We start from the raw sequence: 6185 nt of genomic DNA on the forward strand, positions 1-6185 counted from the left end.
AAAGAATGCGAAATACTTCAGACTGCAGATACACACTCACGTTCTTGGCCTCATCCCAAAAGACTGGTTAATAAATGAACACTGATATGTTAAATTAAACTAAAATACTTTAGGTGTATATGCATTACTTTTTAGTGATTCTTTACTTTTATTGCCTTTCAATTAACCAACTACAGTACAGGTTCCAGTGAAATTATATAAGAGAGTTTGTATTATACCTATTTATCTAGATGCCAGTATGTTAAATTATCATTCTACGGCTTTTTTTCCCTACTAACCCTTATAATTAAACCTCAACATCTTTCTTTCCTTCCATATCCTGCTTTAATTATAAATAAAGCATAGATACTCCCTGAACTATAACAATCTGAAAGAAAATAGCCTTAGCACAATTATCTCTTAAGTATCCATTAAGAAATCTGCTTTGATTCTATTATTCTACTCAATGCAAAACAGGGAATTCATTTATTGACCAAATCTATCCACTCACCCAAATTTGTGCACCTATGTAGAGTATAGGATTATTACTCTTACTTGTAGTTTTTTGAAAATTTAAAAAACAAACATTATTTTTTCACAAAACTAAATGCAGTGTTTTCCAGACTGTTTAGTGAGGGAGAATATACAAATATATAAACATTTTTCATGCTTATGAATTCAACAACCATTCACTGACTGTTAGCTGCAAGACAATGCAGTGTGCAATAAGTAAAATAAGAAAAAGATTTTATATAAGGGAGGTTGATATGCATATTGTCCTAGGTTTAGGAACGTTTTGGTTTTGATGATTTTAAACAAGAGGTATGACATAGACTACGTAAAAAGTGGAGTGAAATCCTATGCTATAGCTGAAAAATTCTCTGATTAAGGTATCTTTCCCAGAAAAATACAAGAGGACAATTGTATTAATTTTTAAAAGATAGTCAAAAAAATAAGAAATGTAAAATGAATGAAGCTCTCAGGAATTAGGTTAAAGGTTGTTGTCCTTTATTTCAACTATAGTCAATATCCTAATAATTCTTCATGCTTTTCTATTAAAATCTGTACATTGAAACAGTGTTGACATTTTCTCACTGCATGTCTTCTTCAGCAGTGCATGGTTGCTAATGACAGCATTTGCTCATGAGCCTTCCCTGCAGGAGAGCTAAAAGCCTTAGGGCTGGAGAATTTTCTATAACAGCAGACCTGCCATAGCTGATCTGTCAGGGTGAGTCAGACAGGCATTCTTCTCCCTGCGGACAACAAGAAAACAAATAAAAATCAAACAAAATGCTAACGTCTTCATCAAAGGCATTTGACAAATTAGTAGGTGCCCTATGGAATCAAGGGCAGATACAAATAGCACTTCATTCACTGAAATTGTTTGATTCAATATTCTGAACAGATAAATGATCTGTTATGTCTTCTGATAGTTCAAATGCGCAAATATATGAGCTTGAAACCTAGCCAGTGTTACATGATTTTTGCACATTGCTTATACTTATTTTTTTCATTCTTGCCACAAGTATTTATCAAATTCCTACAACTCTAAGGAACTTTGCTAGACCTTGGGAAATGTAAGGATAAGCAAAAACTGACAAGCTCCCTCATGGAGCCCCCAGTCTAAAGCAGATGGGGAGGCAAGTAGTAGAGTAATCAAGTGTTCACACAAGCACATGTGAAGTTGTAATGAAGACAATTTGATGGCGTGCTATGCCATGCTTAGTCTATGATTGAAGTATTTTACCTAATCTGGAAGGTCAAAACCAAGTGCCGTAAAGACTCTGAAGGATGCTTAGAAGTTAACCATGCAGCAAGGTGGGCATGGTTATTCCAGGCAGAGGCAGCACCCATGTCCTAAAGCAGGGCTGCCGGCGGGGGGCCCTGAGTTGTGGAGACTGAAAGGAGGTCACTGGCTAAAGCAAAGTTGTCAAGGCGCTGCCCGCTGTGACTGGGGCTAGAGAGAAATGGGGAGGCAGACCATGAAGGGCATCATAGGCCGTGGTGAGTTTTGTCTCTATCCTGAGAAAAATATAAAATCAAGGAAGGATTTGAGGAGTGCGTGCATACACGCGTCTGCATGTGTTGTGTGTGTGTGTGCATGTCGGTGTGTCTGCTATTGGTGGGTGCCATGACACTGTGAGGTTTGTTTTTATACTTTATTTAATCACCCCTTAATTTTACCAACAGACAGCTGCCCTCGCTAATTGTTTTTGCATATTCTAAAATAATTGGGGTTGAATATAATATGGTTTATAACTAGATTGTGGGAAGCACAAATATGGCACCATAAATAAGGAAATATTAAACTAGTAGATGTAAAAATGCCTAATCACAAGTTGCATGTTTTCATATGTAATGTAATGCAATTGAATAGCTTTTTAAGATGTATGATTTGTATTCAGAAAGGGTATGATTTGCTATTCTTACTGTAAAGAGAATGAGGGGAAAGCTCCTTCTGACTATGGCCAATTAAATATCTGAAAATCACTCTCATAAACATATACATTATTGTTCTTGGGCCAAATAATGACTAAAATATTCTATATCCAGCAGTATAGGTTACATGGAAAGGTGAATAATGTTCCTTTTTAGGGAATTTAGGATATAGTAAATGTATAAGTGGTTGGGAATATGAAAAATCTGAATAATATTCTGAGTATAATACACTGAATAATAATACCCAAAATAACACTAAATAATAATGACTTGCTATTACTGAGTGACTTTAGCAATAAAGAGAACTCAACCCCTAGAATATTATCTTTCCAAGTCAGTCTAGTAATACAGTCATGTACCAACAGAATTATAGATTCTAGTATACATGTCACAAAATTCCAGTTTTAATAGATTGAGTGCCTGTTACATGCTAGGTGCTTTAAACATTTCCAGGAGGGCCCTTCTGAAGCCTGTGCCTGCTGAAGCCTGATCCTGGGAAATAGAGCCTGGCTTCCCCCTGCCTTGATGTAAACACTCAGGAAGGTGCTAATTTTGTTTTGTACTAGTTGCTTGCACCTAGTGAGGAGGCAGGCATACAGCCAGAGTCTCCAGAACAGTCTGGCAGATACCAGTAGGGTGTGAAACCCCCCTTGAAAATGGTGAAGAAAGCTTCTCCCACCTGGTGGAATGCTCATCCTGCTCAGAGAGTATATTATCCAAGGCTGTGTAATTGCACCGGATGCTGGTGGAATGTGAGAAAGCACACCGAGCTCTGAAACCTTGTGGTATCTCCTGCTTTACGTAACCACGTCTGTTTTTCCTTTTCTTTTTTCTAATCCTTTGATCACATTACGTTGTAACATCACAGAAATCATCACACCCACTTAAGAGATGAGGAAACTGAAGCTCTGAGCATTTCAGTAAATTATCCAAATGAATAAGCAATAGACTTGAGGCTCTGATAAACACAACTGTGTCCTTTTCAGATGTAACCATCGGAGAAAGGCAGAGAGGCTGAGGGTACAGTTATAAGGAAAGCATTCCGGAGACAGAGAAAAAAATCCAGCCACATAAATGTGTAACTGGGACATTTAGTGGAGAAAATTTAGGTTGTTTCTTTTCAAGTTACGCATGAAAATCCTAATATGATATTACAAATATGTTTATTTGGCCACCAAACTTAAGTTCTGTAAATGTGGAATATCTTTTACATTCACCAGTGTAAGGCCAGCATCAAGCAAAGATCTGTGTATTTGTCAGTCAATAAACACATTTCATAATTTTCAAAATGACTTGGTTTGAATGAATTATTCCATTTGAGAATGAAGCTGAAAAGGATGGTTCGGTTATATTGGAGAGGTGTCGTGTCAGTATTAGCTTAACTTTTTTAGGATATTAGTGTTTCAGTGTATGCAGTCTCAAGTGATGCACAGATTTTTAATATGAAGTGAAAAGAGCATGGAGTAGGAAAGTCATAGGGTCATTTCTAAGATTTCCCACCCATCCTTCCATCCGGTACATCCCAAGGATCTGTCATGTCCCTGGCACTGTTCCAGGAGGTGAGCTACACCGGAGAGTTGGGCAGATGAGCCCCTTCCTCTCATCCACTTTACTTTCTAGCAAAATAGATGGACAATATGTAAGTAAATAAGCTACTTTCAGAAATTAATAACTACTATTAAGAAAAAACTGAGGGTGTGCATGGGTGGTTCAGCGGTAGAATTCTTGCCTGCCATGCAGGAGACCTGGGTTCAATTCCCAGCCCATTCACTTCCCAAACAAAGAAACCAAAAACAAACAAACAAACCAAATTCAACAAATAGTGCTGCGCTAACGGGATACTGACATGGAAAAAGAATGAAATGTGACCCCACCATACAGCATACAAAAAAAAAAAAAGAAAGAAAGAAACAAATGAAATGGGCAAATATGATAGAGAGTTCTTTAGGTTGTGATCAGGGAAGACTTCTTTAAAGAGGAGACTTTTAAGTAGAAAGCTGACTGGAGATAAGAAGTCTTCCATGCCAAGATATGGAGGTAGAACATTTCAGGCAAAGGAAACAGAAAGTGCAAAGGTCCTGAGGCAGGAGAACATTTGCTGGGTGAACTTAGATAAATTACTTGTTCTCTCTGAGCCATGTCTTTCTCATTTATAAAATAAGGGTGATGAGATTTCCTAAAGAGTTGTTGTCAGTATTAGATATAACACATGTAAAATCAGAAGCAAAATTGTGGCACGTAATAGACACTTCAAGAAATCACAGTTATTAAGGGAGTACAGAATAAGAAAGGATAATTTAAACTAGGAAGAGGAGAGCATAGATAAATGCTTTACAGGAGAGGAGACATTTGAACTAAACTTTGAAGGATAAACCAGGGAAGCAAGGAATTGCCAGATGATGAGGGAGGATAATATTCTAACAGAGGGATCAGAATGAGAAAAGGGACAAAATACAAGGTACTTATTCGCCTTTATCTTTTTTCTTTGATGGTGACATTTAGGTTTCCATGCCTTGAAGTGAAATGGAATGAACCTCCTGCAAGGTAAGTCCAACAAAGCGCTTCCACCAAAAAAATGTGTTTGCCAAGGCCCCCAAGATCATGTTTACACAAATATGGATGAGCCTATCTGGGACAGTCTTTTAGAGGAATGAAAATCTGCCTCCAGCCTGTGCCTCTAGCCAGGTGGAACTTATTGGCAGCTAATTAGTATGCGCCTGTCAGGAAATACTTGCACCTGCTACTCCCACAGCCCCTTGGGCAGAATGTGTTTTAGGAAGTTTACTAAAGAGAAAAAGCAATTGCTTACAAAGCTTGAAGTATGACATTTACCTTGAGTTTGAGTGATAGGATCTCAAATAGCTCATGAAAAAATGATAAATTCAGTCAAGTATGGCCAGCTACAATGGTAGAAAAACATTTCCACGCTAATTATAATCTCCACGAAGTCAGGGGCTGTGACTGGCTTTTGATGACTACCCACAATCTGAGGCCTAGTTCCATGCCTGGCATTCCGTGGGCACTGAAGAAATATTTGCCGAACAAATGAATAAATAAATAATAATTTCCAATAGGAAGTGGATGGCAGTCATAAAGGATAATTTAAGGAGAGTTTGTTTATAAAGAATCTAATTAGAATTTTGTTGACTGGGTCCTGGGGAAGTAAAGGGATAGTACAAGAACCCAAGCTGAAGGGGAAAAAGGAAGTAGAGGTTACCAGAACTCAGAAAGAAAGAGTGGGCTAGCGTGAACACAGTAGGGACCTTCCTCGCATATGCTCCCCAGGGCTCCCACTTGCCAAAACCCACTTTGAAGTCTCAGGATGTCCATTGATGGAGTTCATGCAGAGTAACTTCATGGGGTAGAAAACAGGGGAGAGGAGGGGGTAGCTTGGTTCTGATGAGCAAACAGAGGACAGCTGGCATTGTTGTCTTAGCTGGGCTACTGCACTGACCTGAGCAGCTAACTTAAAAAAAATACACATGTACCGCACATCACGCATGTCCTTATTCTTACTGTGGTTTGATTGTTGTTGTTGAAGAGACACAGAAACAAATCAAGTTCTCCTATTTTGAAATTAGGATGAGAAACAAACTTTATAACAATGATCCAAATTATTTAAAACTAAGGAGGAGATACATGGAGCAAGGGACATCTCTGCCCAAGGAAGAATAGGGAGAGATGGTCAGGGTTGGTGAGAAGAAGGAGAGAAATATGAGGAGGAGACATTAGACAAGGCCCTGGACTCAAGAAATAAACGATAAATG

The 6185-nt window shown here is 38.3% G+C and overlaps 1 non-coding gene across 1 annotated transcript; it reads left to right on the plus strand.

The window, feature by feature from the left end:
• The first annotated feature begins 4117 nt into the window (after positions 1-4117).
• Positions 4118-4188, plus strand: TRNAG-GCC (transfer RNA glycine (anticodon GCC)). The gene has a single exon. It is a non-coding gene; the product is annotated as a tRNA-Gly (tRNA).
• The last annotated feature ends 1997 nt before the right edge of the window (positions 4189-6185 follow it).

Source organism: Tamandua tetradactyla, chromosome 1, assembly GCF_023851605.1.
Source record: "Tamandua tetradactyla isolate mTamTet1 chromosome 1, mTamTet1.pri, whole genome shotgun sequence".
NCBI classification, from domain to species: Eukaryota; Metazoa; Chordata; class Mammalia; order Pilosa; family Myrmecophagidae; genus Tamandua; species Tamandua tetradactyla.